The 25,193-nt window shown below is 45.8% G+C and overlaps 1 protein-coding gene across 2 annotated transcripts in view; it reads right to left on the reverse strand.

Moving 5' to 3' along the window:
- The window catches only part of LOC146776143 (transcription initiation factor TFIID subunit 4-like), a 1,156,451-nt gene that overhangs the window by 657,042 nt on the left and 474,216 nt on the right, over window positions 1-25,193 (reverse strand). The window lies entirely within an intron of this gene.

Genomic DNA, 25,193 nt, shown 5'->3' on the forward strand with positions numbered 1-25,193 from the left:
ACCAATCCCTACTCTGAGAAACAAAATCTCAACCTCAGCCGTACTGACAAGAGGACAGAGGATAAAATGATCATCATAAACATAGGCCTTCATTCAGCCCAACAGCACAATAGGACTCAGCAAAGACCAAAACTTAAACTCCAGGCTTATTTTCATGATAAACCAACTCGGCCCCCAGTAGGCCATACCTGCCATTTACCAGTAAATTGGCAGCTGAAGACCTAGAGAAATATTCATCTTCTTGTAACACGGTCATAACCTAAAGAAAACTAAAGAAGATATCGCAACAGGGATCACTATTCGTAAGGAAAATACTGCTGAGGAACTTGAAATAAATATCTCACACTTTGCAACCAGCGGATCATCTTCACTTCATTATTCACCCGGGAAACTTGACTGACCTACTCCACACAGAAATCATGTCAGACCTGTAAAAGGAATTAGAAAGATACTGCAAGAAAAATACATCTCTACCATCAACTACAAAAAACTTATCCAGCTACAAATCAACTGAGGAAAAACTCAGATCATCAGAAATGTAGACAAAAGAGGTAATATAGTCATTCTCCATATAGAGGACAACCTCATGAAATTAGATGGAAATTATAAGATAGCAGATGCTACAACAAACTTCCAGGAAACCCAACAAACACAATACATAAGGAACTTTATACTCATTTGGACGCCTGGCACCAGAGAAGCCTCTGATAATGGGTAGAAAGACAGTATCTTCACATGCAACACCCAATAGTGGCTACACTATGTACTCCCAAAAATACACAAACCATGATTTCCAACCAAAGGAGGCCAATTGTAGCGGGAACTGATCCCATTTGCTCAGGATCTGGGGAATAGATAGGCCATCAACTTCAACCCTTCATGAAAAACACGAAGGATGTTACTACAAAAACTGGAGAATCTGGCCTGTAACAGGATTATATTTTGGCAACCATAGACGTGGTTAGCCTATACATAGCCATTAAACACAGAGATGGAATTGAAGCAGTGAAAAAAGCTCTATCGACTAGATCTACTGACAATATCCTAGACATTCGGCAAAAACGTAACAAATTGGATTATTTGGGATGGGTGACTACCCATCCCAAGGAATCATCACAACCTTTTTCAAATTAACCTAAGCTCAATCCCCTGGTAGCTTTGGCACAGAGTAGAGATGCTCAATTTAAGGCAATGTATAAATTATTTATGCAGTAGCAAAAAAGTAATAATGTAAAAATCTGAATAATAAAAATCCCAAACCGAATTAGAAAAATGCAACAATATGACACCAAAATGACAACTTCAATAAGGGGAACCGGAGATACTCATTTTTAAGTTTCAAGTAGAAACCGTGCCAAAAAGCACAACGCGCCAATGTTTGGTTTCATTTGATGCTAACCGCAGGGCTTCGCGGGTCAGACACACCAACCAGGTTCACCCTGGTCAAAGATATTACCTTCTGACCTAATTACATAAGTACCAATCCACTACAGGAGTACACTTTTAAAGGTCTCTGGGAGCTCAGGTGAGGCACTTAAAGACTCACAGGGTGTCATGCAGAGGCCAACAGGAGGGCCCAATCCAGGTCCAGTTGCCAATGGCAAGCTGGGTCCTTCAGGAAAAGGGCTCTTGAGGCTTGTTGTATCCATATAGCTTGAACAGGAAGCTAGCCATATGACCCTTGGAGTCCACTTCTGTCCCTGGATACAATAGGGAGCAGATCCTGAGCGTCACTGCTCCTTTCAGGTCACAGACAGCAGGTTCCGCCCTCTTCTGTTCTTCCACATGTAAAAAACAGTTGGTGTTTGGAGGTGCCACATTTATAACTGGCACTAGCTAGTTGGTGGGAATGCACTACCTAATGGTGAAAATGTTCACAGGGCTAACTCCACCCAACGCAGGCATTTTAAAGATGGCAAAAGTCCTCTGTCACACTAAATCTGGGCTCTGAGGGGTGGAGATGTGTGTGGCAAGAGTACGATTGGAATCCTAGTGTCCTCCCCCATCTAACACCAAAATCCAGCTTGATTCAGTCACTGTACCGATATTAAACCCAGAGACAGAAGTCTAGTAGGGCAAAAGCTAAGTTCTTTAGAAACAGACAGTATATCCAAAAGAATTGTCTCGGCATCCAGTACTCTCCCCTTGCAAGTGTGCATAAAGTATTGTGTGTTAACCCAGCAGACCTGTCAAGCAGGATTTGACACTATTGTGTCGAAAAGTATGCTCACAGACCACATCTTGCATATTCAAAGGAGTCATAGCTGCTCAATCAGGTCAGCCTATTGTTTGTTCCAGGGAGGCACTTTACACCTAATCACACCTGTTCATGCTAATTACTAGCTTGGAGAAGCTGCAGATCAAATGCAAATTAGCCTTCAGGAACTGAAGGAAAGTAAAAGATAGCGTTCTGAATGTTACCTTTCCTCTATATTTAAAAAAAAAAAAACAGACTTAATCACTGAATTGGATTTTTAATAGCCATCAAAAATAGTTGTTTGTTTTCTAGCTGGACTCATTCCTGAGATACAGTATTAGTATTTCAATCTGTACTCTGGTTTTCTACACAGGACAGTTATGCCTGCCAAATTGAAAATAGCTATTGGGTGCTAGTCACTATAAGGGCATATTAACATTAAATGTCTACATGCCCTACTTTTAAATACCATGCACCCTGCCTTGTGAGCTACAAGGCCTACATGGGGGGTTGGGGGTTAGTTATTTAAAAGGGACTATGCAGGGATTATGCATCTAATTTGTGAATGCTATATTTGTGTAACATGGACTGTCTAGCTACTGTTATTAAAAGTTGCAATGCCAATAACATTTTCGAATTACAAAACTATTTGAAGGGTGGTTTGTTCCTGTCAAAAGGGTTTTTTGACAGGTCAAACTGCAGTTTTTACACTGCTACAGTTGGACAATAGAGGTTGGAGCCATATTTGCACTGTCAATATAATGAGTGGCACAACAGGTGCTGTGGTCCACTTGAAGCATTTAACTTCCAGGCCCTTTGGTTAATGTTGTACCATACATAAGGGACTTATAGGCATGTTAAATACACCAATTAGGAGTATGCCAATTCAACCATATTTAAAGAGGGAGCACATGCAGTTTACCACTAGCACGGTTAAAGTGCATAGAGTTCTAAAGCCATCAAACTAATAGGGTCCAGCAAAAGGCAATCTGAAGTGAGCATGCAGAAAAGGCAGATTTCCTATGGGACCGCTTCAGCTCTTAGAGGAATAAAAGGCAAATTGATGTCTAAGAGATGGGGCATTTCAATTACCATCACTATTTTCAGGCAACAAATGGACTATCTAGATCTCACCATCGTTATTGAGAACAACCAGATCCACAGTAAAATTCATTGCAAAGAAACCACATCAAACTCAATACTACATGCTGACAGTTGCCATCCCAGGAATATCATACATAATATTCCAAGGGGTTAACGCCTCCATGTGAAAAGGAACTTCAGAAAAAATACTGAATATATCCCCAAAACAAAAGAAATATGTCAAAACCTCAAAGAGATAATCAACTGGTCCTAGAAAAAGCAGTGGCGAAGCTTTTGAGATGGACCAATGCACACTACAAGCAACACACTAACATTTCATACTAACCAAAGGACCAATAAGGTTAATTACTAACTACAACAATGGCCATCACCAGATAAGGAAAATACTGCAGAAATATTGGCATCTATTAAGCAACAACTTGCAATCCAGAATGGGATTCAATCATATTCCCAAGTAGGCTTCAAACAAGCAACTAATCGCAATCAGCAACTCTGTAAGTCCTTATCTGAAAGGGACTATTAGTTATAGATTCCTTACCTTAGAATTACTACCAGGCGTCACACTGGATCCAGAGAATTTTTCTTTAGCTAGTACCCCTGCGTGTCTGTAGGTGGCTTCGGTCGACTCCACGTCCATCGTCGTCATTGTGGTCGCCGGGATGATGTCGCGGTGCCTACTTAGACACAGCCCCGGCGCGCTGACATCAGTTCTTTCCATTTCCGCGCAAGCCTAGCGCAGATCCAGATACATCTTGCCCCGTAGTCATTTTTTGACTAAACTTTTTCGGCTTTTGTCGACGTCTTTTATCGAGTCTTAGACTCCTGGTGCGCGAGGGATGTCCCTTCGTCTGACCGGATTCAAGCCTTGTTTCTCCTGTCACAAGTTAATGTCTGTGACGGATCCACACCTAGTGTGATTCTGGTGCCTTGAGCATGACCACAACCCACAGTTGTGCTCCGACTTTAGGGCCATGAATCCAAAGTCTATGCGTGGGCCCTGCAGTCGGCTCCACGTCGCTTTAAGTCTCGCTCGAGGGGGAAGGTCTCGAGACCGGTCGCGGAGCCATCACACCTCGTCTAAGTCTTCGCACTCTTCGGTAAGTCGAAGCACAAGAAGAAGGCGAAGAAGCACTGTTGCACTTCACCTTTCCATGGTGGGTCGGCTGACGTGACACGGGACCCAGGGGATCATCGCTCTAAGGCTCCAACTCTGGGGCCTGACTCAGGGACAACTGCGCCTCCCCCAACTTCAGGGAGCCGGGCGTACCTTGCCCAGCTTTGTAAGTTCGATGAAGCCCTCGACCATGTGTTTGGGCAGCCCTACTCCACTGGTGCGCCTTCGGGCCCCGCGGAGCCATTTGGGAGCCCCAGGCGTTCGACGCCGGCAGCTCTGGCCCCGGAGTGTCCCCATGGATCCAGGCCTGAGTTCAGATCGATGCCGGTCGACCTTACTCGACCTTCCCCGGCGCCGATCCCTGCGACGACGCCCATAGCACCAGCCGTGCCCTCACCCGACGCGGTCTCCAGCCTCATCCCCAAGATGGATCTGACGCCGGAGGATACTTTTGTTCCCTTGTTTATCCCAGGTGTTCCCTATCACCCTGAGGGTGGTGATGAGGACTGGGAAGGGTCACTGGACCCTTTAACAGACCAGCTGGAAGAACCGGACTGCAGAGAGGAATTGGGTGACGCCAGTGGTCTGGACCTCCCCAGACCTTGGCCTGCTTTATCCCCCTACCGTGGCTACGGAGGAGGGAGCGTCCTATGCAGTGGTGGTGCATAGGGAAGCAGAGGCTTTGGGCCTGGAGCTCCCTACAGTGGCAGTCAGGACTAACCTCCTGACAGAGGTGCTTCAGTCGGCAGTAACTTCCTCTGAACCCGTCTTGACCTTCAATGAAGCCCTCACGGACATCCTTTTGGGCAATTGGTCGAAGCCCAGCCGCCGCCGCCCGGCTCCGGCCAATCACAATTACCTCACCCAACACCCTTCCCCTGAGAACTTGGTGGTCCAAGCCTCTTTTTCCAAGGATGCATTCCCTTCTGCACCCCCAGATAGGGAATCCAAGAAGCTGGAACATCTTCGGAAGCGCATGTTCTCTTCCTACAGCTTGGCGCTGTGGTATGTGAATACCGCATGCCGCTTGGGCCGCTATACCCATACAGTCTGGGTTATGGTTGCACAAGTACTGCCTCAGTGCCCGGAGGAGGCCTGGGCAGTACTCTCCCAGGCAGTGGCAGATGGGAGGGACGCAGCACAATTCACAATCCACTGTGGACTGGATACCACCGACTCTCTGGGCAGAACGATTGCGACGTTGGTAGCCCTTCGGCACTACGCCTGGTTGAGGACGTCCGGTTTTTCGGGGGATGTTCACTCAACCTTGCTGGACAAGCCCTTTGATGGCCGTCGCCTTTTTGGTGACAAGGCAGACTCGGCGCTGGAGCACTTTATGAATTCTCAGGCTACAGCCAGATCCTTGGGCCACGCTGCGTCCTCCCGTCCACCACAGTCTGCCTTTCGCCCCTTTCGTGGCTACGGAAGGGGCACCCTACCACGTCCAACCCAGTCCAGCCACCGGTCAACGCAAGCTGCCCAGCCTCTGCATGGCTGCAGACTCAGGACCCAGCGACGCAGGTCTGGGAATCAGCGGGCGGGCTAGTCCACCCTTTTCCCCCTGCAGCAGCCACCAAACCCTCCTAGTCTGACCTTTCAGGTCCATCAGCGGCCAGTGGATGGCAGGATTCGCCATCACCTTCCCCACTGGCAATCCATCACGTCAGACAGGTGGATCCTGCAGATAGTCTGAAGGGGCTACTCCCTCCCCTTCGAGACTACCCCTCCCTCCATGCCACCATCTTTCGATCGCATGTCGGAGGATCACTTGGAGCTTCTCCATCAGGAAGTCCCAGCTCTCTTGACCAAGGGAGCTATTGAAAGGGTCCCGACGTCAGAAGTAGGTCATGGTTGCTATTCCCACTACTTTCTGGTGCCCAAGAAGTACAAAGGCGTGCATCCTATCTTAGACCTCAGGGCCTTCAACTGCTTCCTCTGGAAGGAGAAGTTTAAAATGCTAACTCTGGCTCAGGTCCTATCTGCCCTCGACCCTGGAGACTGGATGGTAGCGTTGGACTTGCAGGATGCCTATTTCCACATCCCCGTCCTGCCAGCTCACAGACATTACCTGCGGTTCACGGCAGGCCACGAGCATTTTCAGTTCACCCTGCTTCCCTTCGGCCTTACCAGTGCCTCTCGGGTGTTCACGAAGGTGATGGCTGTGGTCGCAGCTCATCTGCACAGATCAGGGGTTCCAGTCTTCCCCTGTCTCAGCGACTGGCTGTTGAAGGCGGGCTCGCCCCAGGCTGTTGTCTCCCACCTCCAGACTTTGGCAGACCTCCTGCAGTCCCTGGGGTGCACTATCAACGTGCCCAAGTCACACACACTCCCTCCTAGTCACTCCCTTTCATCTGAGCTGTTCGGGGCACAGTGCAGTTTCGGGCCTATCCTCCCGAGCAGTGTGTCTGGGATATTCAGGCTATTTTACTGATGTTTCAGACTCTATCCCGGATTTCGGTGAGAATGATCCTGAGGGTGCTGGGCCTCATGGCCTCCTTCATCCTGCTGGTAGATCACGCCAGGTGGCATATGCGGGCTCTGCAGAGGGGCCTGAAGTTCCAGTGGGCGCAGCATCAGGGGAATCTTTCCGTCCAGATTTCAGAGGGAAATGCGCCACAACTGCAGTGGTGGTGAATGAACCAGGATTGGGTCAGGGGCAGATCCCTCTCCCTTCCCAAACCAGATCTCACGGTGGTGACCTTAGCATCACTCCTGAGATGGGGCGGCCACCTGGTAAAGGCAGAGATCAGCGGAGTCTGGTCTCCGGCGTAGTCCGGGCTCCATATCAACCTGTTGGAGCTCCAGGCGATTCGCTTGGCACTGAAGGCATTCCTTCCCTCTCTCAAGGAGAAGGCAGTGCAGGTGTTCACGAACAACACCACCGCCATGAGGTACTGCAACAAAAAGGGCGGGGTGGGGTCGTGGACCCTTTGTCAAAAGGCTCTTCGCCTTTGGACATGGCTGGAACATCAGGGCATTACCCCGGTGGTTCAACACCTGGCAGGTTCTCTGAACGCCAGGGTGGACGGAATCAGCAGCTGGTGCCTGATGGATCTCGAATGGCGTCTTCACTCAGAGGTGGTGCAAGGTCTCTTTCAGCAGTGGGGAGAGTCTTGGTTAGGTCTGCTCACCATCAAAGAGAACGCGCAATGTCAGCAATTCAGCGCATTGGAGTTTCCAAGGCAGCACTCACTTGGCGAAGCTTTTCGTTGCGAGTGGAGCTGCGGCCTCCTGTACGCTTTTCCACCTGTACCACTCCTGCCCAGAGTGCTGAAGAAGATCAAGCGCTACCAGGCCCAAGTCATTCTTGTGGTTTCGGACTGGGCACGAAGAGTTCAGTATCCCGAGCTCCTGAGCATGGCCTTCAATCCTCTGATCAGACTGCCCCTTCGGAAGGACCTTCTGTCGCAGCAGCAGGGGACGGTCCTCCACCCAAACTTGTCCAGCCTCCACCTACTTGCATGGAGATTGAGCGGCGACAGTTGACACCTTTTGACCTTCTCCTGAAGTCTGTAAAGTCATCTTGGCAGCCAGGCGTCCCTCCACTAAGACGGTATACGCCTGTTGATGGAGCAAGTTTGTGGCATGGTGCACAGGAAAGGCTCTGGATCCCCTTTCTGAGGTTCTTCTGTTGCTTCTTTCTTTGGCCCAGCAGGGCTCTGGGCACCCTTTAAAGGCTATCTGGCAGCCATTTCTGCTTTTCTTTGGCTACCAGATCAGCCCTCCTTGTTCAAGTACCCTATTGGAAATAGGTTCTTTAAAGGCATTATTCATCTCTTTCCTCCTCCTCCTTTCATAATGCCTCAGTGGGACTAGAATCTTGTCTTGACTTGTCTTATGTGTGCTGCCTTCAAGCCTGTTCACAACTGTCCTCTTAGGCTTCTCACTCTCAAGACTGCCTTTCTTGTTGCCATCACCTCTGCTCACAGAGTGAGTGAGCTTCAAGCTCTTTCTTCTGAGCCCCCTTTCTTCTCTATCCATCTGGACAAAGTGGTGCTTTGATTGAGGCCCTCGTTCCTGCCTAAAGTTGTCACTCGTTTTCACATTGGACAGGATATTACTCTGCCCACCTTTTTCCCGCCTCCGTCTGGACCCGAAACGTGCTCCGTCTTTCTACCTTGACAGCACAAAAGATTTCTGGGTGGACGATCAACTCTTCATTGGCTATGTGGTTGTCAAGAAAGGTCGGGCAGTGCAAAAGCGTACCATCTCTAGTATGGGTCGACCTTTGTATAAAGATTTGTTACGCTTTAGCTAAAAAGAAACCTCCAGTGGGGCAGCGAGCTCATTCCATTAGAGCTGTGGCAACTACTGCTTTGTCACGTGGAGTCCCACTCATTGACATCTGCTAGGCAGCCACATGGGCTTCTATGCACACGTTCACCAGACATTACTGCCTGGATAGTTCAGTCCGGAGGGACGGCTACTTTGCCCGTTCTGTCCTCCAGGACTTTCTGGTGTGAACTTGGTTCACAGTCCCTCCTCTGGGGTTGGTATTGCTGGGGTATGTATTCTAAGGTAAGGAATCTATAACTAATAGTCTCTTTCATATGCACAAGTTACTTACCTTCGGTAACAATGTATCTGTAAGAGACATATATTAGTTATAGATTCCTTACCACCCCACCCATCCTCCCCGCTCTGCGAACTGACTTCTAGGGGATAGAGACTTCCTTGCAGGCCCCTAGTATGGTGCACCTGTGGTCAGTGTCTTTCATGGGTCTGTGCTTCTGGCGTGGAAAGTCGTGTCAGAACTGACGTCAGCGCGCATGGATGGCGTTTAAGTAGGCACCATGACGTCATACCGGTGACCATGACGCCGACTACAGATGCGGAGTTGACCAACGCCACCTACTAACGCGCAGGGGTACTGCTGAAGAAAAATTTGCCCGATCCAGTCGGACGCCTGGGGGTAATTCGAAGGTATGTCTCTTAGAGATACATCGTTACCGACGGTAAATAACTTGTTCTTCAAAGACTCAGAAAACAAACAAAACATTTCTGGACAAACCTTGAGGCTTTTACACATGCCACAATTGTTCCATCAGTAAACTGGGACATAAAGTGATGCCCTAACTTTTTCTGATGGGCATAAACCCAGGGTACAAAGACGCATTAACTGCACCAACACATTTATACAACCCAATATAACTGCCTCAAACTCTATGTGGGAAGTAAGACCCATACTCAAAATCAAATCAAATCAAAAACAGCTTTATTCGATTTTTGTATAAAAAAAAAATCACAAAAGCAATCACAAGATTAAAAACACATCAACTCTGATTTTTTAAAATGCAAATCTCAAACAATTAAGACAAAATCACTGATATCTCAGGGTTTAGGTTCATCCCCGAGTTTCAGAATCAATAACCTAAGTTATTTTAAATCAGAATAGTTTTCCTAAATTTAAAAATACTTTTTAAAAAGGTGGCAATTGCATTAGTAAAACATTTGTGTTCTAGAAGCTGCAGAAATAAAAACGCTGGTCTACATTGAGACCATCCCCCTAATCTTAAAATTGGTAGGATCCATCTCCTTCTTTGCATTTTATAACAATTACAAAATAAAACCACATGGATTGTCGATTGCTGGGACTGTTTGTCACATGGGCAACTGCATAACTTAGCCAAACAATTGTTTATTTCAGGGAAGCTAATCAGGCGATGAAAAATCCCGACTCTGAAACGGGTCAGTACAAATCGGTCATAAGCGCTTAAAGTGTGCAGTATATACAGCTGTATAGTATAAGTGCTTAAGAGTCAGTTGGTGCGACTGTACCAACGATTTAGTTGCTTCAAGAGTGAATCCATTTCCCTCCAGGTGTGTCATACAGATTCTTTTAAACCCCTTCCTGGAGACAGAGTTTATAGAACCTGGCATATTATAATAATCAGGGTGACCGAGATCATACATAATGTTTTACATACATTTTAACCAAGGGATCTCGGTAGCCAGATCCAGCTTCATACTTTCACTGATGATATCACGGTTAAGACCAGACTGAGGAGAGGTCCAAATCCTGTGCCACAAGAGGGCAGGTTGGGCTCTGATGATATCAGAAATATACGAAATATCCAGTTTATTATGGCAGTTAAAAGTGGAGGTACTGTTAGGGACCTAAAAGGATTTTTAAAAAGGCGTTTTTAACCTGCTGAATAACCTGGGTGTCTCGGAAACCCCACACACCCACCCCGTAAATGGCTGTACTGATACATTTAGCCTGGTAAATTTGCAGGAGCATTGCTGGTGGCCTTCTGCCCAATGTATTTGCGAAATTGGCCAGCGCTGCTGTAGTTTTCATAAAAAGTAAACTCCTGCTTTTAACCGCATGAAACCAAGACCCCTTATGGTCAAATACAATGCCTAAGTATGGAAATGTATTGGTTACTTCCACCTTATTATCCCCTAAAACATACTCCTACATTTAGTATTGCCCGTTCCACACTTCATTATAAAAGTTTTAGAGGCATTAACTCTCAAGCCCATTGGAATAATATGCTTGTTTGGAAAAGCGTTATGGTCATATAAATGCCAATAAAAAAATATGTTAAAAAAAAAAAACTCTCAAGCCTAGCTTATCCCTGTAATCATTATAATTAAAAAGTGCCTTTCGGAAACCTAGTTGTGTGCGGGCCATCAGCACCGCGTCATCCGCGTACAAAAGGGTGACTATAGGGCGATTTTTAATCTGAGGGGTATCCTGGGAATTCGCCACCATTGCTTGATCTAAACCATTAGTGTATAAAGTAAATAAAAACAGTGCCAGGACACAGCCCTGTCTGACCCCCCTTTCCACGCTCAACAATGCAGTGCATTCTCCCTTTGTTCCATAGCGGAGCCTAGCTGTCGCACCGCTATACAGCTGCCTCAAAAACTGAATCAATGGAGGCTACACTCCCATGTCTGTTAAAGTGTCTCAGAGTTTAGAAGGAACAGGAAATCATGGAGGTTTAGAAACTTCTTGCTGTATCGGGGTTAAAGACAGAGACGTACAAGCACTTGAGTCAAAAAAGTCTGTAACTGGGCTCCATAGTTCTCTTCGCTTAACAGCTAAGGTTAAGGGATGGACAAAAGTAGTATCTAGTCTATGGTTATAGCAAACAGCGTACCACCAAGCCTTATAAGATAAATTGCTGAAATCCTTCCAGTTTTTGGTGATTTGCTGAAATGCCACAGCCAATAGCAAATCAATTATCCTAATGTTGTAAGTGCAATGCTCCCAGATGGGAGATAGGCTTCCTAAAAAAATATGAGATAAAGAAAAGGGATGAATGGAGGAAAAAATCGTATTAATTTGAGACCAAACCCGCTTCCAAAAAGTAAGAACATAGTGACAATCAAAAAGCATGTGGAAAAGATCTGCACCTGGTAGAGAGCAGGACCAACACTTGTCAGAGGTATCTGGGAAGTGAGTGCTGAGAGTGAGTGGTGAGAACAATAAACGGTTATAAATAAAAAATAATGTTTGAGTAGTATTTGCTGCCCTGGAGGATCTGCGAATTTTCAACCACAGTTTGTCCCATAATACAGTGGGCCATGAGGTTTCAAAATCTTTTTCCCAATGTTCCTCTGTACTAGTTTTAATACGGGGGTAGGACAAAGTGTGAAGAAAAGCATAAATCTTTGAAGCTTTAGATTGAGTATGGAGTAAAGAATTCAGCGAGGGCGCAGCGGACGACGTGGAGATTGATGAGGAAGGTGTAGCAAGATGGACTTCGTAGGCGTGCTGTAATGCTTGTGACAACAATGAATATTTGGTTCGAAAAGCGAGAGGAAGATTGAAAGAGGTGGCAACTAAATCAAGGTACTTCTTTCTTTTTTTCTTCAACTTTGCTACTGATTATATTGTGTATTTCATATTCCTTTTCAATATTTTATTTCATGCCAATTGCCAGTTTTTGCTTCTATTTATTCTTAATCTCGAATGTTTCATAACATAGCATATGTTATTGTGATTACTTAAAATGCTATTTATCCATTTTTGCTTATTTTGTTTTCTTGTTTTATACCTTATTATGTAATGTTTGAGCATTTCTTATTTCAATAAAACTTTTCTGAACTTAAAGTGTCTCAGAGTTTGCCATGTATTACACAGTCAAATGCGGCTGTAACGTCAACGAATGCGAGATAGAGTCTGCCTTTTTTGGCCCATTAGGATATTAAGATTAAGGCCTTGCTCCACCGTTCCATGCCCCTGGCTAAAACCAAATTGTACATCTGAAAGGACTTTTCCCTCTTCTGCCCAATCTAGGAGTTTAGAACTATCTGCCCTGCAGCCTTTACCAGGGAGTCCAATAAAGATATTGGGTGGTAACAGGCTGGATTCTGTCGGTCCCCCTACTTAAATATGGGTACAATTATTGACTCTGACCAGGTCTGAATGAATCCGGTCGAGCAGCAAGCATACAGAACTTGTGTTAGTTTAAGGGGCCCCATAGATGCAAATTTGATTTAAAAAGAGCAATTGGCACGCCATCTGGACCAGGAGCCTTGCGATCCTCACTCGCATTCATTGCCGCTAATAACTTGATCAATAGTAAAACAGATTGATGGAAAATGTTCTATTGGCGATAGTACCCAAATGACAGCTGTATGGGATCATACTATTGTTGCCCGAGTTTTGACTGTAAACTTTGAAAGAAAATGCACCCAATGTCTTTCATCTATCGCGATCTCTATCCTTGGTTTATTATGATCTGCAAAGAAAGGAGCATTAACCGCTTGCCAAAAAGCTGCAATATCTTTTTTCAGCGATGCTTCAAGAAGTGTAGCCCACGCATTTTCCTTTAATATCCTTTTACGTGCTTTTATGGCCTGATTATATTCCCTCCTGCACTCTCTTATTTCATCCCTGTCCCTTGCTGATCTATGGAGGGCAAGCTTTAGTTTAGTATACGCTCTTGTACATTTTTTTCCAAACCATCCCTGGCTATGGGTACGCACACCCTTGATCTCTACCCTCAGGGTTTCTTTAATTTCATGCGTGAGGTGAGCATAGGCTTCTAAAATATTATCATGGGGGTATGTCTCATCCAGACATATTGAAAGTAAGTTACTTAATCACAATTTTCTTAATAGACTCTGCTTGGTCGAGGGGGCGCTAGACGGCACAAAGCAAGATGGCCGCATTGTAGCGCAGCTCTGCCGACCGGAGCTACTATCCTTGCACAATCCTGCAATCCCTGCCCAATAACTCTGCTCCTGTTCACGGGATATGAAGCCGCATATCTCTCGCTATTGACTGTGCCTGAAATTAGGTGGACGAAAGCTGTGGAGCGGCTGTGGGACGAGAGATTCGGTGCGGGCCTCCTTTTCTCAAAATGGCGGCCTGAGTCCCCCGCCGGCGGCCGCCGCTTATACTGCTCTGATCCAGAGGAGGCTGCTGACGACCGCGGCTGAGGTCGGCGCGACTGCCCGGTAACCTGTGGGCTCCGCGAGGGGCTGCCCCTTGTGTACGGAGTGCGCAGCCGCATAGGAGACCGCGACCTGGAGATCGTGGAGGGCACCGGCTGTGGGAGAGAGGATCTCCGGTCAGGTCGCACTGAGGCCTACCCCCGCACATCGACCTGAACCTCACGTGATTGGGGCGGCTGGGGCCCTGGTGTGTCTCTACGGCCTACACTCCTGATCAGCACTGCCGATTCCTGGACCCACCAACTCGCGGTGATTGAGGGGGACTGCTGCAGCATCTGGGGCCTACACTGTCCCTTTTGCTTGGGTTCTGCAACCTGGTGCCGGCCTCCAGAACGACACTTATAGGCCCCGTTAACTATCTCCCTGGAGGCGGGAGAGAGTCGCCCTCAGCCAGACTACGGGGGACTGCCAGAGATTTTGGTGGGTGCTGGTGACTTGGTATCCGCCACTTACATATGTGCTAGGTTTGGGCCTCCTACAGTGCACCAGCTCGACATTGGTCCTGTCGCCTGCGACGCCACAGCGGATTCATTGACAATCACTTTGGGAACGCACTTATGTGAGCTGTGGGGAACTGCGGGACCGGCCACATTGCTTTTATTTTTTTTTGCTCCCAATATTGCAACGCCTGTTGTCGTGCCTGGTGTGTGCCACTTTGCGGTGCAGATCTTACTGCCAACGGAACAAACACACACACAGATCAATTGCTGTGGAGGTGCACTTGTTGTGGCTCATTTGACTGCGAGGTGAAATGTGGGTTTGGTGCGGCTCCTGATCGTGTGTCCTGTGCGGGTTTTGACCTCGCCTCTCCCCGCTCAGGCCTTGGAGGGCGACGGCATCACTTCCAGGTGACCGCATGGGCTTTCCTGGGTAGTATTGCTCTGAACTACGCATCACTGCGGTTGGTGGTGCCCCAGGGGACCCAATCTGATGATCATTGGGTCACGTTCGCCAGGTGAAGCTCCTCTATCTGGCTGCCTGATTTCATAGCGGCGACACAGCTACAAGGACTGATCACTAGAGCAGCGTGTTGTCTACTCCTGCCGCCTCCATTGAGCTCTTCGCAGTGGTGGTGGACGTCAAGGTGCATACTTCACCGCCCCTCCCTGTGGTGACAAAAACCTTACATCGCTCCTGTGTGCGGAACATGCGCAGTCTTGCACAATGGGTGAAACAGAGCGCAGTCAATCTCGCCTTACATTCGAGCCTCACAGATCAACCAAATCACATCAGAGGGCGACCTCAGACTCCGAGATGGAGGCTCCCACAGACAGCTTATCTGCTATCGAGAAAACGTTGGCAGCTGTCCAATCCAGCTAATCTTAACCTTTGCATGGACCATATGTCCAACAAGCTAGACAAGCATGCGTCGAATCTCGGAGAGGCGGAGACGCGCTTGTCAGACGCAGAGGATGGGTTGCAACATGTGACATCAAAAACATCGGACATGGAGAAAATACTTGCAGTGATATAGGCCAAAAATGAGGATTTAGAGGCGAGGTCACACTGGAACAACCTACGCATAACCGGTTTGCCCGAATCCACCAACATGGGCCGCCTTGAAAAGTACATTGAGACACTCCTGAAAGCGATTTTTGGGGCCGGCAATTTGTCCTCTGTTTTGATTGTGGAGAGAGCACATCGATCGTTAGCTGCTAAACACTCATCCGGGCGCTCCTCCACGTCCAATCATTGCACGACTTCTTAACTACAGGAATCGTGACACTATCCTCCGCTTGGCTAGGGAGAAAGGGAACATTGTGCATGAAGGTAACTACCTCGCGTTTTATCCGGACTTTATTGCTGAGGTGCAGGCGGCGCGGAAGGAGTATTTACCAGCGAAAAAACTTCTGATGGCAGAAAAAGTTTCCTATGCGATGCTGTACCCAGCAAGACTGTGTATTGAATTGAATGGAAAACCAAAGATTTTTACCACACCTAAATCTGCTCTGGATTATGCAAAGTCACTCAAGCAGGGGAGTCGTGACTCCTCTAACCAAGACTGCGCTGATCAGGACAATTCCTCGCAGGGAACTGAAGAGTGATGGGGTGACTGCCTATGCACGCGTGTGGGCCTCATGTAACGCTGTCTGCTTTACAACGGAACACTAGTTGCCCAGGCGTCGTCGTGTTTATTCTTTTCTTTCCTGTTTCATATTGCAGGTGGAGGTCTGCTGGTTTACAGCTTTGGACTGTGACTGAGCAGATAAGATTTTCTTCTTTGTTTGAAAAAACTGCCAGTGTGACTGTTTTGGAGGATATATCTTATTCCATATCGCACAACGGTTGGGAATTGTTTATGTAACTTTCTGGCCACCTCCCTTTTCGAACTCGGAGGGTTCTTGTGCTCCAGTGCTCCCCTATGGGTGTTCCCCACTGCTGTTCTGGCAGCTTTCTTCTTCAACTGGATATTGGTTGGGTTAGTTCAGGATGGCTTTAGCAGGTTGGGGTTGCTGAAGTGGGTGGGGGGCTGTTTTTTTTTTTTTTTTAAACATGGCTAATGTTTTTTGTGACATCTCCTAGTGTTGGACGCAATGATGCAGGATTGAAATATTGTTGTTTATACAGGTTGATTTCTGTTGGTAGTCATGGGTCATGAAAAAATTGTCTGTTTAACTTGGAATGTACAGGGGCTCAGTTCACCGAAGAAAATACAACAAGTGATGGCCTATCTCGACAGACATTGTCCTTATACAAGAAACGCATTTAACAAAACACACTGAAGCTCAAATAGGCTCCAAATGGGCAGGTTAAAAACGGGCCTCGTCATACTCATCATACGCGCGCGTGGGGGGGTGAGGGGGGGGGGGGGATGATCACACTTATTAAAACAAATCCGCCCTTCACCGTTAATTAGGATTGCACAGATGATGTTGGGCGGTATGTCATGGTACACAGCAAACTGGCGGGAGAATTGGTTTCCCTGGTAAATGTGTACGAACCCAATGTGGATGACCCTGACTTTTATGGTCGGATCCTTGATACCCTGCGGGAATGGCCGGCCGCTACGATAATATGGGGAGGCGATTTGAATACTCACCTAGACCCGGCCAAGGATAGATCCAGGGGGACGGTGGGACACTCGCCCAGGGTCGCTAGAATTATAAATGATGGGATGGAGGAGCTTGCTCTTGCAGACAGATGGCACCTACATAGCCCGAACACGCTGGAAGGTACGCATGTATCTACTGCGCACAGCAGTTGGTCACGTCTTGATTATTGGTTAATGAGCGAGGGTGGCTCAGCATGGGTGGCGGATGTGGTTGGACTCCCACATACTTTATCAGACCACAACCCAGTGAAGCTTGAATTGCATATCCTGCAACTCGTTTGCAGACAGTTCACCTTGCGATTCCGCTCTGAGGCATTGCTTGACCCAGTATATACACACACACAATCAGAGAGGCCATCACGCAATATTTCACACACAATAAGGGGTCGTAGAAAGTGCAGCAGTCCTATGGGAAGCTTTTAAAGCTACAATCCGTGGAACTTGCATCAACTTCACAGCAGGGATACTCAAAGACCTTCAGGGTCAGTTGTTCAAGATAGAGAACACTCTACAACGCTTAGAGAGGGAATACGAGGGGGCTCCTAGTGACGCACTTCTTGCCCAAATAAAAGAGTCACTGCTAGAATTTAATCAGTTAGCTGATGCCGAACTACGATACAAGTCCAAACGTCATGTGGCCCGTGTCTACGGTGAGGGGGGGCAGACCGCGACACACTCTAGCGACTAAAATAAAGGACAGAGAAAGTCAACACTCTATTACTAAAATTACCGACGCCAATGGGGTGGATCACTACCCTACTAGACATTGTCGAGCAATTCTGCATGGCATACTCAGACATGTACGCTTATCAGACGAGCACAACCGAGGCAGAATTGGTTGACTACCTGTCCGATATCGCTCTGGCGTGGCTATCTGACACTCACAGAGACTACCTCGCCCAACCGATCACAGAGGAAGACAGTAGGGCGGTGATTAAGACTCTTCCGAACAAAAAAGCCCCGGGCCCTGACGGACTAACCTGTGAGTTTTATAAAGAATTTGCAGAGGAGTTGACACCCCACCTAACTGAAATGTATGCTGAGGCCTTTGAGGTCGGCACGCTGCCCCCTACGTTGCAAGGGTCCCTGATTATCACTCTCCTTAAAAAATACAAATCGCCACATTGCTGTGATTCGTATTGCCCATTATCACTTATGAACACAGACGTGAAGATACTGGCGAGGATATTGGCCACCCGGCTGACTCCTCTCATGCCACTTTTAGTTCTGCCAGCTCAATCCGGAACGTTCTACATCTTCTAATTTGCGGACGTTGTTCGCTATCTTCCATATCCTGAAACCTGACTTGCAGGCAGCAGCGGTTATGCTAGAAGTAGCCAAAGCTTTTGATTCAATTGAATGGAGCTTCCTTTTTAACATTTTTCATCGTATGGGATTTCCTCCCATTTTTATAAATTGGATATGCCTGCTGTATACAGCCGCGTCTGCACGGGTTTGTGTGGCTGGGGTAACATCTGATCCCATCCCAATTTGCAGGGGCACCAGGCAGGGTTGCCCTTTATCACAGCACCTGTTTGTGATTATGCTGGAACCATTAGCTTGCATTGTCCAACAGCGACACAGAGCTGGACCTTGCGGTTCGCCCACCGTCCTGTGAGCATCTCCCTTTATGCAGACGATATGTTGCTATTCATAAGTGAACCCCATACATTTCTCTTGCCAGTGTTAAGAGAATACCCTCGTTTTGGACCTCACTATTAACTGGTACAAATCAGTGGTGGTCCCACACAGTGGCCACCACCCCTCAGTCGTTGGAGTTTCCATTGATACGGTCCAAGGAACCCGTAAAATATCTGGGCGTGGGGGTGCATCATGACCCGGACATTGTAATTCGTGACAACTACGGCACAGCCTATACAAAGCTAGAGCAGCAGGTGGACAGGGGAGGGGGGGGGGGGGGGAGGAGAGAACAAGCACGGGTGAGTCTGGAAACTCTCACACTTGATTACAGCAGGGGGGGTTTTGGGGTACCCGATGTCTACCTCTACTATCTATGCGCTCAAGCGCAATTTGCCTACTACTGGTACAGTGTTCACGCCTTCATACCACATGTGGCTTTGGAAGACGGAACGCACAGCCTATCCCTTTATGCTCCATACAGTCCCACACGAGCAGAGGCATGCCCAGTTCCGAAATTAATTCTATAGACACTACAATTGCAACCTAGCGGACCTTGGGTCGACGTGCGCAGAAGTTGCCGTTATATGCCCCACTGATGCCGCTGGCGCATCATGCGGACATATTGGTTACACATGACCCGGGCGTTATCCATACTTTGAGGTCTGTTGGCATTGATAAAATGCAAGACCTCCTCCCCAATGGTAGCTATTTAACGCAAGACGATCTTAGCTATGTCCACAACCAGACACCTTTCTTTATTTTCAACATCTACAGATTGAAGAAAGCACTTCAAGCCCACTACCCAACGTTCCCGTTGGAGCCCCCTGTACTGCTGTCGCTGAAAACCCTACTCCCCAGCCCCACGCGGCATAAATTGGTTACTAAACTCTATCGGGTTGCTAGGGAGGATACCCCACTACCCTATGACAGGAGTCTGGAGAAGTGGAATACAAAGCTTGATCCGCAACTCACGCCGAAAGACTGGGAATACTGCTGTTAATTAACCAGTGCGCTTACATCTAACGGCAATTTACGCATTATTCACATTAAATACCTTCATCAAATGTATTACACACCACACAGGCTCCTTCAAAATGGCCTTAGGGACACAGCCGTTAGTAAGAGATGCTGTGCCTCTGGTGCGGATTTCTGGCACCTGGCATGGGAGTGTGTGAATGCTCGAGCTTTCTGGGTCTCTATCACCACCACATTGCAAAAGATGACTGGTCTAGCCCTGGACTGTACCCCACATGTATGCTTTCTAGGACTGACACCAACCTTGAAAGGGGATGGGAGAAGATTTGTAACTATTGCTCTATTATTAGCTAAACACAGGGTGGCCATGTCTTGGGAAAGCCGGGTGAGTCCCTCTTTCAAACAGTGGTTGAAAGATATGGCCTATTGCCGGCACACTCTGGCCCTGTACGTGGAAGAACTCCCGGCTACTTCCAGGCCCAGGGACATCTGAGATCCTCTGGTGCACTATCTACAAGCGCGTATTGATGAGATACCGACCACCTCTGGTGTATAGCCCTCATGTGTGTTGTCGTTCCCATGATTAACTGCACTGCACTGTATGTAATGATCTCTGCACTGCCTGTACTGCCGTACCTTTTTATAGCCACGAGTTGTATTGCTGTTATAAGGTTCAAAATGTATGATATATACCTACAGCTGTTACATAAGTACGTTTCAATGAAACTTTATAAATAAATAAAAAAAAACTCTGCCTGGTCGATCCAAGCCTACCGCATAGTGTAACCATTTGTTCTTCCCAATGATAAGTTCTGGGCCAAACAAACTTGGCTACCACAAACATTTTGCGTAATATTGGTGAGGTTTAGACTGAGGCTCAATGGGAAATGGTTGCTAATAGCGATTTTGTGAATTTTATAGTTTAAAAAACGTGTAGCATAATGGTTAGGTACAATTATGAAGACCCGTACTCAAAAACGCTATAGAAATATCTGTTATCAGCAGTACCATTAACACAATAAGAATTTCAAGTTCATTGGAATAGAGCAAATCAAAAAGAACATCAAGGGGACCCTGAACTCAAGTTACGAAGACGAGAGCGTGAGCCAATCCTTAGACACAGTACGCAATGGACTAAACAAGGAAGTGCACAATTAGTTTAGCTAAATACTAAATTGAACAACCATTGGCAATGCCCATTAGTCTGGCTTTAAAATAATGTTGTATGGTAACGTAAAGTATTACAGGTAGATAGCACAGAAATGGATACGCATTTGGTGTGGATACAAAGTACGAAGAATAATATTGGTGTGGGTTAAAAGGTTGGGTGAGACTTGCACATTCAAGCTAGACCTAAAATTCCATATAGGTAAATTACTGTCCTCCTTCCATCCGTGCGGCAGCCAGAGAAAAGAACCATACATTTCTATTTATCTAGGACAATTTAATAGCCTTACAATGCCATCTGTGTTCCCCTGAAAGTTCAACCTCAGGCAGCTGGAGAAATAAAATGATCACAGCTGTATGGAGATCAAGCACTTTTTTGTGGAAGCACACAACTTCTGCCCAATCAAAACATGAACTCCTGGCTCCCAACATGTGGGTGGAAGCAAAGCCCCTCTCCTGCTGTTATTACATAATAGTCTGGCTACAGCTCCGCTGTCAAGTCAGACCATAATGAATCTAGTCTAGCCAGAAAAGCAATGACAGAACCATGCTGTAACATACATGAACACAAGCTACCACAACACCCATGCGGTGTAATAGATGGCTCAATAAGCATAATTCAGCTTTAACCAGTCATTCTAAAAAGAAGGCTGTAGTAAACTTTCCCCGAAAATAATCCCAACCAGATAAAACTACCCATATGGGGAATACTGAGTGCGAATGAGGTTCAAATGATAACGAGTTAACTGGCACAGAGGAGGATGGCACTAACAACTACATAGTATAATATGGGCCTCCTTAAAATACATCTTTTACTGCCTTACAACTCTGATGTGTTTTAATGTTGCAATGAGACTGATGTCTGTAATAAATGTGCGTGACCTACTATTGAAGATAAATTCTCACGATAATGGTACCACATAAAAACACGTCTGTATACAAATACTGAGAATTACTCGTTCAGAGACTTAATGCAGTTGATAAACTCATTAGATGCCTGTCAAGGACCATGATTTCAATGTGATAGAGGATTGGCAATTTAACATGTCTAATGCATAATATATTAACAGATATGTTTTGAGATTGTAAAATACTCAAACAAAGTTTAAGCACAAGTCCTCCTCCATACACATCTTTCCCTTTGGCCAAGCCTTAATAAGATGACAACTAACGTCAGGCACATCACTTCAATATGGCCGCTACAGGAATCACTATACATACTGCATCAGTATTCCATGACCCCGTCTGTCTCAAGCCATAAGGGAGTGTGGAACTTAATTTACCTGACCCCCTTTCCCCCCCCCCCCGCCCCCCCCCCGAATTGTTTCATCTCAGATTTTAGACTTTTACAATTAATATGAATCACCACATGCATCAAGGTATCAAATCAGTATACAATGAGTTTCACTTGTGGATCGTTCATTTACTATCCAATAGCTCACTTGAACTCCTCAAGACGGTCAAATTCCAAAACCACTCATGTGGTTGCACCTACCCTTTAGTTAACATGCACTGGGAACCCTCCTTGCACAAGGTGTGCTTAGCAACTAGAATCAAACCCAGACTGCATCTTAACACTATGTGAGACCACAGCGATTACACAGATTTCTGAAATGAAGCGTCTCTCACATGGTAAAGGTAAGCGTGGTACACTCTATAAACTGAGTTACCAATCCTTTAGTCGCCCTGCTTTTTCCCGCCAGATAACTCTTTGGTCCCAATAAGGGAACAAGGAGCTGTCTTAGAGAAACATTTTGTCAATCGCGCCCACTACACACAACTCTGTTAGTTTGTCATCCCATTTGCTAGAGATCATTCATGACACTGTTTAAACATTTCTGAGGTATTTATGCCAATCACAGCTCACTGTTATGTCTCCTCATGTTGTTCTGTTTAGGAGATGGCAAAAGATCATTCTCTCCCTTTCCTTCCTTAAAACTCCTACAATAGATCAGAGAAGACAGTCCATCTCCCCTCACAGCTAGCACCTACTAAGAACCTCCACCATCAGCGAGGCATGACTTGTACTGTACACACTGGCACCCTACTGGACCAATCTTCCTGACTTAAATCCTTTCATCCCTAGCAACTATAGAGATGCAGAGCACAATTTACATCGGCATTTCAAGGTACTGGTGTATCTCCGTGCTTTAGCCCCCTGTATAGATCACCATCCTATTAAACTGAACATCAACTGACACCAATAACCAACTGGTCTTCACTTTTTAGACGACCTTTACACATACTGTCTTTTCTTTACCCCTCATACTTACCTCTGCTATTGCGTAAGGATAAATCAGCTAACCTTACTAAAGGAGTCTATCCCAGATGCAAATGTACTGAGACCAACAAAGAGGAGGTGGGTACAGTTCCTCCTATTTTCAATCTGGTATACTGGCCTTCCCTAGACATTACTGGCTGCTGGTGCAACCCCATTTAGGCCCATTTTCCATCCACTAGAAAACAGACTTTATTTTCCAAATATAACTGACTTTAAAAAGTAAAACTCATTCCAGGTGCCTGGGCGCCATTACCAATAAGCAAAAGCTGGCTCTAAGAACTCAACTTATCCCCCATCAGACCGTGCAAGTGTATGTACATAAAAAGGAAAAGTTAAAATGAAGAAATTCTATGTTCTCTCCAAATGTGTCACATCACAAATAATCTCAAGTGTGCCACAATACAGTGCCAAGAACCTTAAACGCAAGTGGAGTTAGATACTTGTATGCTACTCACCTTGATCACCCGAGTAAACTGTGACATTTGATTTAACATATTGTATAATAAAATATGATTCACAGCCTTGAAAAATCCCCTTTGCACCACCAAAGGGCAAAACATGTGCTGACTGTCCAGCTGCTCACCATTCAGGTGTCTACATCATGGAGAAAGTTGATCAAAAGCATAAGCACTATTTTTAATTATCTGGTTTTTTGGTTTTTTTTTTTTTACACTAAATACAGCGTGTAATCTATTTGTAGAAGTAAATGTGGAAGTGATTATAAAATATGTGGATAAATTTGTATTTAATTTTAGGTGAAAGCAATTCTATCAATACATTTAGACACATGTACCAACCTAAATTCGGTAGGATCGGTAGTGCTCTTAATATTATTTGATTAGCAGTGTCTCTAGCCATCTGTAAATATCCTTTGATAAACAGTGGCTTTAGCCATCTGTAAATATCCTTTGATAAGCAGTGGCTTTAAGACATCTGTAAAATACTCCAGGAGTGGTCACTACAGTGAGGGGAATGATCATTCCAAGGCTTAGTTATAGTGGGTAATCTATTCCAGGACGAAATATACTGTCATTTAGAATATACTTAAATATATTACAATATCATTCATTTATAACGTACTCCCTCACTTTTTAGCACCCCATTCTCAGTTATTTTCTGTTAGCCACAATGAGTGATATTGGCAGAGCCAACAGAAATATGATGACAGTGTTTATGAAGTGTGCAAAAGCAAACTCATTTGAAAGACCGAAAAGAGCATTAAAACCAACTCTGGGCTTGCCTACACACACCGAGGATCGCTCATGCTTTGATTTTCACTGACTAGTTCAGATTACCTTGTTGACACAAAACGCTTTTTGCTTACCCTCCCTGGTTTCTTCTGTATTTCCCCAAGTAATATAAAGTACTATACAGATTTATGTATTTTATTTTATTTGGCAAGACCCAAGAGTCGAGTGCAACACACATTTTAATATTTTAAATTCTACATGTTGAATTGAGATTTTGATGAATATTTTCCTTTTGCATTTCGTTACATTTCAATCATTCCATTAATTCCCTCCAAGTATTTCTCAGCTTACGGTATCCATTTCTTTTCCGTGCTTTTGAATAACGGCGTGTCTTGCTATGCTTTACTTCCACATTATACATTGGTGTGCCTGTTGGATGTTTGCTGAGCTTAAGTCGTTATGCTCGTATTTGTTATAGAAGTCCTGGCAACGTCCCAAAATGACATCCAGTCATCTTCAGCACACAAAAAATGCCCTTGAACCCCATATGTTTCAGCAAACACATTTGCTCAATAGTTTCTTACACGTATTCTAGTTTTGTGATGCCCACCTAAATCATTTGTATCGTAATATTACATAAAACAATGAATTACCATAACAACGTTAGTCATCCGAGATATAAAAAGCACAACGTGATTAAAAGCATTCGGTGTAACAGCCTTATAGACCAGTGATTCCTAGCCTGTGGTTCGCAGGACCATGGGGATCTAAAAGCTTACTTTTGAGAGTCCGCAGCTCTTTAAAAAATGAAATAACAGCAGAATAACGTAGTATAAATAAATAACAAAGGAAAATTGAAAATGCTAACACGCTCTGTAAACGCCTGCCAATGGATGCCAAAAATGAAGTTGGCATCCGTTTCTTGTGGGAGCAGCGCAAGTACAGCAGCACAAGGAATCTAGTATGGCCGTCTGGTGACCTCAAGGGAAGCACTATCAGATGACGACAAAAAGAGAGGACGCCTTGGAGCACAGAAGGCAAAATGATAGGCTAAGAAC

Source organism: Triturus cristatus, chromosome 12 (assembly GCF_964204655.1).
Source record: "Triturus cristatus chromosome 12, aTriCri1.1, whole genome shotgun sequence".
Classification (NCBI taxonomy): Eukaryota; Metazoa; Chordata; class Amphibia; order Caudata; family Salamandridae; genus Triturus; species Triturus cristatus.